We start from the raw sequence: 12,881 nt of genomic DNA, 5'->3' as shown, positions 1-12,881 counted from the left end.
AGCTGTGTATCTAATCCTCTCCTGTGTGATACTGTCTGCTGAGCCGTGTATCTAATCCTATCCTGCATGATGCTGTCTGCTGAGCTGTGTATCTAATCCTCTCCTGTGTGATACTGTCTGCTGAGCAGTGTATCTAATCCTATCCTGTGTAATGCTGTCTGCTGAGCAGTGTATCTAATCCTATCCTGTGTGATACTGTCTGCTGAGCCGTGTATCTAATCCTATCCTGTGTGATACTGTCTGCTGAGCTGTGTATCTAATACTCTCCTGTGTGATACTGTCTGCTGAGCTGTGTATCTAATCCTATCCTGTGTGATACTGTCTGCTGAGCCGTGTATCTAATCCTATCCTGTGTGATACTGTCTGCTGAGCTGTGTATCTAATACTCTCCTCTGTGATACTGTCTGCTGAGCCGTGTATCTAATCCTCTTCTGTGTGATACTGTCTGCTGAGCTGTGTATCTAATCCTCTCCTGTGTGATACTGTCTGCTGAGCTCTGTATCTAATCCTCTCCTGTGTGATACTGTCTGTTGAGCTGTGTATCTAATCCTCTCCTGTGTGATACTGTCTGCTGAGCTGCTGTATCTAATCCTCTCCTGTGTGATACTGTCTGCTGAGCTGCTGTATCTAATCCTCTCCTATGTCATATCATCTGCTGAGCTATGTATCTAATCCAATACTGTCTGTTGACCCATGTACCTAATCCTATTGTTCCGATACCGTCTTCTGAGTGGCGGATCTAATCCTATGTGTGATACTGTCTCAGTTAATGGTTCAGTAGAAATACTCCCGCAGAAGAGACAGAAATCACACGTGCGTTGATGAGATACATATAATTGGGGCTGCGGTACACACAGTGCAGTAAATACGGCGTATACAGTTTAGTGACATCACTTCCTGTGGTGATCTGCTGGATCTCTTCTCTTCCACCTTAGTTCATTGGCGATCATTCACTGTCAGTCTCTGGATTAGTATCGCCTTGTATGATGATGTCATCGTGCTGTATCACCATGTATGATGATGTCATCGTGATGTCACTGGTGAATATGGCCGTTCCCCCTCTAGTGTTTCTGCTGCGCGGGGAGGTGGCACAGAATCCACGCCGCCGGGGACAGGAGGCCGAGGGATAAAACTGAAAATGCCACAATGGTTTCCTGCAAGACAAGAGCGGATGCTTGTGAGCTGGCGAGCGGAGTCATCAGTGGGTCTGCAGCACCACACCGCTCCTTATACAGAGACAAAGTCCCGCCCCACTCCTTATACAGAGACAAAGTCCCGCCCCACTCCTTATACAGAGACAAAGTCCTGCCCCACTCCTTATACAGAGACAAAGTCCCGCCCCACTCCTTATACAGAGACAAAGTCCTGCCCCACTCTTTATACAGAGACAAAGTCCTGCCCCACTCTTTATATGAAGATAAAGTCCTGCCCCACTCCTTATACAGAGACAAAGTCCCGCCCCCACTCCTTATATGAAGACAAAGTCCCGCCCCACTCCTTATACAGAGACAAAGTCCCACCCCCACTCCTTATACAGAGACAAAGTCCCACTCCTTATATGAAGACAAAGTCCCGCCCCATTCCTTCTACAGACAGTGCCCCACCGCACTTGTTATATGTAGACAAAGTCCCGCCCCCCCAAGTCCTTATACGAAGACAAAGTCTGCCGCACTCCTTATATGGAGACAAAGTTCTGCCACCACTCCTTATACAATTCCCCACCCCGCTCCTTATACAGAGACAAAGTCCCACCCCCACTCCCTATATGGAGACAAAGTCCCACCCCCACTCCCTATATGGAGACAAAGTTACACCCCCCACTCCCTATATGGAGACAAAGTTACACCCCCCACTCCCTATATGGAGACAAAGTCCCACCCCCACTCCCTATATGGAGACAAAGTCCCACCCCCACTCCCTATATGGAGACAAAGTTACACCCCCCACTCCCTATATGGAGACAAAGTTACACCCCCCACTCCCTATATGGAGACAAAGTCCCACCCCCACTCCCTATATGGAGACAAAGTTACACCCCCCTCTCCCTATATGGAGACAAAGTCCCACCCCCACTCCCTATATGGCGACAAAGTCTCACCCCCACTCCCTATATAGAGACAAAGTCCCACCCCCCACTCCCTATATAGAGACAAAGTTCCACCCCCCACTCCCTATATGGAGACAAAGTTACACCCCCCACTCCCTATATGGAGACAAAGTCCCACCCCCCACTCCCTATATGGAGACAAAGTCCCACCCCCCACTCCCTATATGGAGACAAAGTCCCACCCCCTCTCCCTATATGGAGACAAAGTCCCACCCCCACTCCCTATATGGAGACAAAGTCCCACCCCCACTCCCTATATGGAGACAAAGTCCCACCCCCACTCCCTATATGGAGACAAAGTCCCACCCCCACTCCCTATATGGAGACAAAGTCCCACCCCCACTCCCTATATGGAGACAAAGTCCCACCCCCACTCCCTATATGGAGACAAAGTCCCACCCCCACTCCCTATATGGAGACAAAGTCCCACCCCCACTCCCTATATGGAGACAAAGTCCCCCCCCCCACTCCTTATACAGAGACAGTTCCGCCCCCGCCTCCTGTAACCCGTCTTGGTGTCTGCTGCAGCAGGCGCATTACTCAGTGACATTCCACAGAAGGGCGCCATCTAGTGGTTGAACTTGGAGGGATTTTGGGCTGTATTGCTGTGGCCGGCAGATGAGTTTTTATAACCATTGGTCTATGAGCATTGAAGAGCTAGTGACTCTCTCTGGGGGAGACCCTGGAAATATCCGTCCTATCCCCACCACCCGATCACACCGTCACTCTCATTGTGCCCTCAATATCAGGTTACAACATCTCCCTCCACCCGAGAAATCCCAAAATAAGGGAATTTCCACTAGAAATAAGACGTGGAAATACCCAGCACAGCAGAGCCGACGTGTAGCACAGCAGAGCCGACGTGTATCCCAGCAGAGCTGGTATGTAGCACAGCAGAGCCGACGTGTAGCACAGCAGAGCCGGCATGTAGCACAGCAGAGCCGGCGCGTGTCCCAGCAGAGCCGGCATGCAGCACAGCAGAGCCGACGTGTAGCACAGCAGAGCCGACGTGTAGCACAGCAGAGCCGGCGTGTAGCACAGCAGAGCCGGCGTGTAGCACAGCAGAGCCGACGTGTAGCACAGCAGAGCCGACGTGTAGCACAGCAGAGCCGACGTGTAGCACAGCAGAGCCGGCATGTAGCACAGCAGAGCCGGCGTGTATCCCAGCAGAGCCGGCATGCAGCACAGCAGAGCCGGCATGTATCCCAGCAGAGCCGGCATGTAGCACAGCAGAGCCGGCGCGTATCCCAGCAGAGCCGGCATGTAGCACAGCAGAGCCGGCATGTATCCCAGCAGAGCCGGCATGTAGCACAGCAGAGCCGGCATGTATCCCAGCAGAGCCGGCATGTAGCACAGCAGAGCCGGCGTGTATCCCAGCAGAGGCTACGTGTATCATAGCAGAGCCGGCGCGTATCCAAGCAGAGTCGGCGCGTATCCCAGCAGAGGCGGTGCGAGTCCCAGCAGAGGCGGAGCGTGTTCCAGCAGAGGCGACACGCATCCCAGCAGAGCTGGTGTGTATCCCAGCAGAGGCGGCGTGTATCCCAGCAGAACTGGTGTGTATCACAGCCGAGCCGGTGTGTGTCCCAGCAGAGCTGGTGTGTATCCCAGCAGAGGCGGCGCGTATCTCAGCAGAGCCGGCATGTATCCCAGCAGAGGCGGCGCGTATCCCAGCAGAGCCGGCGCGTATCCCAGCAGAGGCGGTGCGAGTCCCAGCAGAGGTGGAGCGCGTTCCAGCAGAGCTGGTGTGTATCCCAGCAGAGGCGGCGTGTATCCCAGCAGAACTGGTGTGTATCACAGCCGAGCCGGTGCGTGTCCCAGCAGAGCCGGCGCATATCATAGCAGAGCCGGCGCATATCATAGCAGAGCCGGCGCATATCACAGCAGAGCCGGCGCATATCATAGCAGAGCCGGCGCATATCACAGCAGAGCCAGCGCGTATCCCAGCAGAGTCAGCGCGTATCCCAACAGAGACGGCGTCTATCCCAGCAGAGATGGCGTGTATCACAGCAGAGCCGGCGTGTATCACAGCAGAGCCGGCGTGTATCACAGCAGAGCTGGCGTGTATCCCAGCAGAGGCGGCGTGTATCCCAGCAGAACTGGTGTGTATCACAGCCGAGCCGGTGTGTGTCCCAGCAGAGCTGGTGTATATCCCAGCAGAGGCGGCGCGTATCTCAGCAGAGCCGGCATGTATCCCAGCAGAGGCGGCGCGTATCCCAGCAGAGCCGGCGCGTATCCCAGCAGAGGCGGTGCGAGTCCCAGCAGAGGCGGTGCGAGTCCCAGCAGAGGCGGAGCGCGTTCCAGCAGAGCTGGTGTGTATCCCAGCAGAGGCGGCGCGTATCCCAGCAGAGCTGGTGTGTATCCCAGCAGAGCCGGCGCATATCATAGCAGAGCCGGCGCATATCACAGCAGAGCCGGCGCATATCATAGCAGAGCCGGCGCATATCATAGCAGAGCCGGCGCATATCACAGCAGAGCCAGCGCGTATCCCAGCAGAGTCAGCGCGTATCCCAACAGAGACGGCGTCTATCCCAGCAGAGATGGCGTGTATCACAACAGAGCCGGCGCGTATCACAGCAGAGCCGGTGTGTATCACAGCAGAGCCGGCACGTATCCCAGCAGAGCCGGCGTGTATCCCAGCAGAGCCGGCGTGTATCCCAGCAGAGCCGGAGTGTATCCTAGCAGAGTCGGCGCGTATCACAGCAGAGCCGGCACGTATCACAGCAGAGCCAGCGTGTATCCCAGCAGAGCCGGCATGTATCCCAGCAGAGCCGGCGTGTATCCCAGCAGAGCCGGCGTGTATCACCGCAGAGCCAGCGTGTATCCCAGCAGAGCCGGCGTGTATACCAGCAGAGCCGGCGTGTATCCCAGCAGAGCCGGCGTGTATCCCAGGAGAGCCGGTGCGTATCCCAGCAGAGCCGGTGCGTATCTCAGCAGAGCCAGCGTGTATCCCAGCAAAGCCGGCGTGTATCCCAGCAGAGCCAGCGTGTATCTCAGCAGAGCCAGCGTGTATCCCAGCAGAGCCAGCGTGTATCCCAGCAGAGCCGGTGCGTATCTCAGCAGAGCCAGCGTGTATCCCAGCAGAGTCGGCGTGTATCCCAGCAGAGCCGGTGCGTATCTCAGCAGAGCCGGTGCGTATCTCAGCAGAGCCGGTGCGTATCTCAGCAGAGCCGGTGTGTATCCCAGCAGAGCCGGTGCGTATCTCAGCAGAGCCAGCGTGTATCCCAGCAGAGCCGGCGTGTATCCCAGCAGAGCCAGCGTGTATCCCAGCAGAGCCAGCGTGTATCCCAGCAGAGCCAGCGTGTATCCCAGCAGAGCCGGTGTGTATCCCAGCAGAGCCGGCGCGTATCCCAGCAGAGCCAGCGTGTATCCCAGCAGAGCCAGCGTGTATCCCAGCAGAGCCAGCGTGTATCCCAGCAGAGCCGGCGTGTATCCCAGCAGAGCCAGCGTGTATCCCAGCAGAGCCGGCGTGTATCCCAGCAGAGCCAGCGTGTATCCCAGCAGAGCCGGCGTGTATCCCAGCAGAGCCAGCGTGTATCTCAGCAGAGCCGGCGTGTATCCCAGCAGAGCCGGCGTGTATCCCAGCAGAGCCGGTGTGTATCCCAGCAGAGCCAGCGTGTATCCCAGCAGAGCCAGCGTGTATCCCAGCAGAGCTGGCGTGTATCTCAGGTGAGATAATCACTGGTTATGTGAAGCAGAGATGAGTTTGTCATTGTCGCGCTCATATTTACATAGGACTGCACGTAAACCTGCGGAATCTTACACCCGGTGTCAGGCAATGAAATGACAAAGTCAGCTCTGTACCCCTATAACAGATAATGGGGGGATACTCACGAATGGTCCGACCTCCTCCTTGGGGGGCTTGCTGTGACACCTGCGGAGAGTTTTCGGAGTGATGGACGCCCACCATGGACGTCTCAGCATGGCTCTGTAGACCCCGGCGGACATGGCGCTGTCACTGGTGTCAGGTCCTGTGTGATGTGACTTCCCACAGATGTGGGAAATAGATGGAAGGAGCTGGGAGGAGAAGCGCAGACCCCCCCTCGCCGGACCCCACTGACCGGGGCCGCGCGATCATCCGCTGATTGACACTAATAATAATCTCATTCATTATGTCATTGTGGGACTCTGCCGAGGAGATAAAAGCCCTCTGTGCCTGGAGAGAAGAGGTGCAGGGGAGGGGGGCATCCTGCGGACCCCCCAAAAATGGAGAGAGATAAAAGCCCTCTGTGCCCAGAGAGGAGAGGTGCAGGGGAGGGGGCATCCTGCGGACCCCCCAAAAATGGAGAGAGATAAAAGCCCTCTGTGCCCAGAGAGGAGAGGTGCAGGGGAGGGGGCATCCTGCGGACCCCCCAAAAATGGAGAGAGATAAAAGCCCTCTGTGCCCAGAGAGGAGAGGTGCAGGGGAGGGGGCATCCTGCGGACCCCCCAAAAATGGAGAGAGATAAAAGCCCTCTGTGCCCAGAGAGGAGAGGTGCAGGGGAGGGGGCATCCTGCGGACCCCCCAAAAATGGAGAGTAATAAAAGCCCTCTGTACCCAGAGAGAAGAGGTGCAGGGGAGGGGGGCATCCTGCGGACCCCCCAAAAATGGAGAGAGATAAAAGCCCTCTGTGCCCAGAGAGGAGAGGTGCAGGGGAGGGGGCATCCTGCGGACCCCCCAAAAATGGAGAGAGATAAAAGCCCTCTGTGCCCAGAGAGGAGAGGTGCAGGGGAGGGGGCATCCTGCGGACCCCCCAAAAATGGAGAGAGATAAAAGCCCTCTGTGCCCAGAGAGGAGAGGTGCAGGGGAGGGGGCATCCTGCGGACCCCCCAAAAATGGAGAGTAATAAAAGCCCTCTGTACCCAGAGAGAAGAGGTGCAGGGGAGGGGGGCATCCTGCGGACCCCCCAAAAATGGAGAGAGATAAAAGCCCTCTGTGCCCAGAGAGGAGAGGTGCAGGGGAGGGGGCATCCTGCGGACCCCCCAAAAATGGAGAGAGATAAAAGCCCTCTGTGCCCAGAGAGGAGAGGTGCAGGGGAGGGGGCATCCTGCGGACCCCCCAAAAATGGAGAGTAATAAAAGCCCTCTGTACCCAGAGAGAAGAGGTGCAGGGGAGGGGGGCATCCTGCGGACCCCCCAAAAATGGAGAGTAATAAAAGCCCTCTGTACCCAGAGAGAGGAGGTGCAGGGGAGGGGGCATCCTGAGGACCACCCCGAAAATGGAGAGTAATAAAAGCCCTCTGTACCCAGAGAGAAGAGGTGCAGGGGAGGGGGGCATCCTGCGGACCCCCCAAAAATGGAGAATAATAAAAGCCCTCTGTGCCCGGAGAGAAGAGGTGCAGGGGAGGGGGGCATCCTGCGGACCACCCCGAAAATGCATAGTGATAAAAGCCCTCTGTGCCCGGAGAGAAGAGGTGCAGGGGAGGGGGGCATCCTGCGGACCCCCCAAAAATGGAGAGTAATAAAAGCCCTCTGTGCCCAGAGAGAAGAGGTGCAGGGGAGGGGGGCATCCTGCGGACCCCCCAAAAATGGAGAGTAATAAAAGCCCTCTGTGCCCAGAGAGAAGAGGTGCAGGGGAGGGGGGCATCCTGCGGACCACCCCAAAAATGGAGAGAGATAAAAGCCCTCTGTGCCCGGGGAAAAGAGGTGCAGGGGAGGGGGGCATCCTGCGGACCACCCCAAAAAAGGAGAGTAATAAAAGCCCTCTGTGCCAGGAGAGAACAGGTGCAGGGGAGGGGGGCATCCTGCGGACCACCCCGAAAATTAATAGTGATAAAAGCCCTCTGTGCCCGGAGAGAAGAGGTGCAGGGGAGGGGGGCATCCTGCGGACCACCCTGAAAATGCATAGTGATAAAAGCCCTCTGTGCCCGGAGAGAAGAGGTGCAGGGGAGGGGGGCATCCTGCGGACCACCCCAAAAATGGAGAGTAAGAAAAGCCCTCTGTGCCCAGAGAGAAGAGGTGCAGGGGAGGGGGCATCCTGAGGACCCCCAAAAATGCATAGTGATAAAAGCCCTCTGTGCCCGGAGAGAAGAGGTGCAGGGGAGGGGGCATCCCGCGGACCACCCCGAAAATGCATATTGATAAAAGCCCTCTGTGCCCGGAGAGAAGAGGTGCAGGGGAGGAGGCATCCTGCGGACCCCCCAAAAATGCATAGTGATAAAAGCCCTCTGTGCCCGGAGAGAAGAGGTGCAGGGGAGGGGGGCATCCTGTGGACCACCCCGAAAATGGAGAATAATAAAAGCCCTCTGTGCCCGGAGAAAAGAGGTGCAGGGGAGGGGGGCATCCTGTGGACCACCCCAAAAATGGAGAGTAAGAAAAGCCCTCTGTGCCCGGAGAAAAGAGGTGCAGGGGAGGGGGGCATCCTGCGGACCCCCCAAAAATGGAGAGAGATAAAAGCCCTCTGTGCCCAGAGAGAAGAGGTGCAGGGGAGGGGGGCATCCTGCGGAACACCCCGAAAATGGAGAGTAAGAAAAGCCCTCTGTGCCCGGAGAAAAGAGGTGCAGGGGAGGGGGCATCCTGCGGACCACCCCGAAAATGCATAGTGATAAAAGCCCTCTGTGCCCGGAGAGAAGAGGTGCAGGGGAGGGGGCATCCTGCGGACCACCCCGAAAATGCATAGTGATAAAAGCCCTCTGTGCCCGGAGAGAAGAGGTGCAGGGGAGGGGGGCATCCTGCGGACCACCCCGAAAATGCATAGTGATAAAAGCCCTCTGTGCCCGGAGAGAAGAGGTGCAGGGGATGGGGCATCCTGCGGACCCCCCAAAAATGGAGAGTAAGAAAAGCCCTCTGTGCCCGGAGAAAAGAGGTGCAGGGGAGGGGGCATCCTGAGGACCCCCAAAAATGCATAGTGATAAAAGCCCTCTGTGCCCGGAGAGAAGAGGTGCAGGGGAGGGGGGCATCCTGCGGACCACCCCGAAAATGCATAGTGATAAAAGCCCTCTGTGCCCGGAGAGAAGAGGTGCAGGGGAGGGGGGCATCCTGCGGACCCCCCAAAAATGGAGAGTAATAAAAGCCCTCTGTGCCCAGAGAGAAGAGGTGCAGGGGAGGGGGGCATCCTGCGGACCCCCCAAAAATGGAGAGTAATAAAAGCCCTCTGTGCCCGGAGAGAAGAGGTGCAGGGGAGGGGGGCATCCTGCGGACCCCCCAAAAATGGAGAGTAATAAAAGCCCTCTGTGCCCAGAGAGAAGAGGTGCAGGGGAGGGGGGCATCCTGAGGACCCCCAAAAATGCATAGTGATAAAAGCCCTCTGTGCCCGGAGAGAAGAGGTGCAGGGGAGGGGGCATCCCGCGGACCACCCCGAAAATGCATATTGATAAAAGCCCTCTGTGCCCGGAGAGAAGAGGTGCAGGGGAGGAGGCATCCTGCGGACCCCCCAAAAATGCATAGTGATAAAAGCCCTCTGTGCCCGGAGAGAAGAGGTGCAGGGGAGGGGGCATCCTGCGGACCACCCCAAAACATGGAGAGTAATAAAAGCCCTCTGTGCCCGGGGAGAAGAGGTGCAGGGGAGGGGGCATCCTGCGGACCACCCCAAAAATTGAGAGTAATAAAAGCCCTCTGTGCCCGGGGAGAAGAGGTGCAGGGGAGGGGGGCATCCTGCGGACCACCCCGAAAATGGAGAGTAATAAAAGCCCTCTGTGCCCGGGGAGAAGAGGTGCAGGGGAGGGGGCATCCTGCGGACCACCCCGAAAATGGAGAGTAATAAAAGCCCTCTGTGCCCGGAGAGAAGAGGTGCAGGGGAGGGGGCATCCTGTGGACCCACCCCAAAAATGCATAGTGATAAAAGCCCTCTGTGCCCGGAGAGAAGAGGTGCAGGGGAGGGGGGCATCCTGTGGACCACCCCAAAAATGGAGAGTAATAAAAGCCCTCTGTGCCCAGAGAGAAGAGGTGCAGGGGAGGGGAGCATCCTGCGGACCCCCCAAAAATGGAGAGTAATAAAAGCCCTCTGTGCCCGGAGAGAAGAGGTGCAGGGGAGGGGAGCATCCTGCGGACCACCCCAAAAATGGAGAGTAATAGAAGCCCTCTGTGCCCGGAAAGAAGAGGTGCAGGGGAGGGGGGGCATCCTGTGGACCACCCCAAAAATGCATAGTGATAAAAGCCCTCTGTGCCCGGAGAGAAGAGGTGCAGGGGAGGGGGGCATCCTGTGGACCACCCCAAAAATGCATAGTGATAAAAGCCCTCTGTGCCCGGAGAGAAGAGGTTCAGGGGAGGGGGGCATTCTGCGGACCACCCCGAAAATGAATAGTGATAAAAGCCCTCTGTGCCCGGGGAAACAGAGTGCAGGGGAGATGGGCGTCCTGTGGGATGAGAGAATGGGGGTCCCAGCGTCGTCTGTGTGAGTGGAGCGGGGGTGCCACCACCGCTCCACTAGAAGGGACTTTGTGACCCCTGTTCTTGGGATTGGTGATGGTCTCAGCAGTCGGACCCCTGGTGATCTACCGCCCCTGGGGGTGTGAAACTGGGCGCCAGGCTGGAGGGGGCACAGACTGTGGAGCCCGGGGGCACGAGGGTCACAGAACAGGACATTATAGGGGGATGCAGAGCAAGCCCCCACTAACGTGACATAGGACACAGATCCGATCTGCGCACTGACACCGCCGCGGCCCTAAATACGATTATTTACGAGAAATGAAAGCAGCTGTTTGGCAAGGAGCGTTTTCCATGACCTCGGACGCGTTACCAGATGGAGCCGGGACGGGGAACATTCTGCACATTTCTGGTCCCTTCACTTAACCACATTGTGCATGGGAAGAGACGAGGGAACACTGCGCCGCTCCAGCTCTGCTACATGCGCTCCCACACCGCTTCTTAAAGGGCCACTCACTCTAAAGCCAGCAGCGTGTGATCCACATAAGAAGGGAACATCTCAGCCCTGCAAATATGTCACATAAAGGAGCGAGGAATCAATCATCCAGGGGAGGAACGCAGCTCTTCTCCAGAAATGACAGATAACAGGGAGCAATAGATGCAGCACAATATATCTCAGCATGTGAAGATCCCTCCATGATGTTTCAACACAAAGACTGCGATCAGCTCAACCCAGAGCAGTGTCCAATCACTACAACCCCCGAACATAGGAAACGATGGGAGTGATGGTGCAACAAGCGAAGGATCAGCAACATCAGGAGAGCGACAACTAGTGGCCACACACTGAACCGCAGCATCTAAGGAAAAGGCTACAGGATTGCACACAGCCCAGCAGTATCACACAGGAGAGGATTAGATACACAGCCCAGCAGTATCACATAGGACAGGATTAGATACACAGCTCAGCAGTATCACACAGGAGAGGTTTAGATACACAGCTCAGCAGTATCACACAGGATAGGATTAGATACACAGCTCAAAAGACAGTATCACACAGGAGAGGATTAGATACACAGCTCAGCAGACAGTATCACACAGGAGAGGATTAGATACACAGCTCAGCAGACAGTATCACACAGGAGAGAATTAGATACACAGCTCAGCAGACAGTATCACACAGGAGAGGATTAGATACACAGCTCAGCAGACAGTATCACACAGGAGAGGATTAGATACACAGCTCAGCAGACAATATCACACAGGACAGGATTGGATACACAGCTCAGCAGACAGTATCACACAGGAGAGGATTAGATACACAGCTCAGCAGACAGTATCACACAGGAGAGGATTAGATACACAGCTCAGCAGACAGTATCACACAGGAGAGGATTAGATACACAGCTCAGCAGACAGTATCACACAGGATAGGATTAGGTACACAGCTCAGCACAGTATCACATAGGACAGGATTAGGTACACAGCTCAGCAGACAGTATCACACAGGAGAGGATTAGATACACAGCTCAGCAGACAGTATCACACAGGACAGGATTAGGTACACAGATCAGCAGACAGTATCACACAGGAGAGGATTAGATACAGAAGCTCAGCAGACAGTATCACACAGGAGAGGATTAGATACACAGCTCAGCAGACAGTATCACACAGGAGAGGATTAGATACACAGCTCAGCAGACAGTATCACACAGGAGAGGATTAGATACACAGCTCAGCAGACAGTATCACACAGGATAGGATTAGATACACGGCTCAGCAGACAATATCACACAGGAGAGGATTAGATACACAGCTCAGCAGACAGTATCACACAGGAGAGGATTAGATACACGGCTCAGCAGACAGTATCATACAGGAGAGGATTAGATACACGGCTCAGCAGACAGTATCACACAGGAGAGGATTAGATACACGGCTCAGCAGACAGTATCACACAGGAGAGGATTAGATACACAGCTCATCAGACAGTATCACACAGAACATGATTAGATACACGGCTCAGCAGACAGTATCACACAGGAGAGGATTAGATACACAGCTCAGCAGACAGTATCACACAGGATAGGATTAGATACACGGCTCAGCAGACAATATCACACAGGAGAGGATTAGATACACAGCTCAGCAGACAGTATCACACAGGAGAGGATTAGATACACGGCTCAGCAGACAGTATCATACAGGAGAGAATTAGATACACGGCTCAGCAGACAGTATCACACAGGAGAGGATTAGATACACGGCTCAGCAGACAGTATCACACAGGAGAGGATTAGATACACAGCTCATCAGACAGTATCACACAGAACATGATTAGATACACGGCTCAGCAGACAGTATCACACAGGAGAGGATTAGATACACGGCTCAGCAGACAGTATCATACAGGAGAGAATTAGATACACGGCTCAGCAGACAGTATCACACAGGAGAGGATTAGATACACGGCTCAGCAGACAGTATCACACAGGAG

General features: G+C 55.6%; 1 long non-coding RNA gene across 1 annotated transcript; it reads right to left on the bottom strand.

Moving 5' to 3' along the window:
* Positions 1-818: 818 nt before the first annotated feature.
* On the bottom strand, positions 819-6,093 carry LOC142257970 (uncharacterized). Its single transcript, XR_012727685.1, has 2 exons — positions 5,939-6,093; positions 819-1,154 (listed from the first exon to the last, which is right to left on the bottom strand). It is a non-coding gene; the product is annotated as an uncharacterized LOC142257970 (long non-coding RNA).
* Between the last annotated feature and the right edge of the window lie 6,788 nt (positions 6,094-12,881).

This window comes from Anomaloglossus baeobatrachus, chromosome 12 (genome assembly GCF_048569485.1).
Source record: "Anomaloglossus baeobatrachus isolate aAnoBae1 chromosome 12, aAnoBae1.hap1, whole genome shotgun sequence".
NCBI classification, from domain to species: domain Eukaryota; kingdom Metazoa; phylum Chordata; class Amphibia; order Anura; family Aromobatidae; genus Anomaloglossus; species Anomaloglossus baeobatrachus.
Note: the sequence above shows the minus strand (reverse complement) of the source record. Positions and strands in the feature narration are given on the sequence as shown.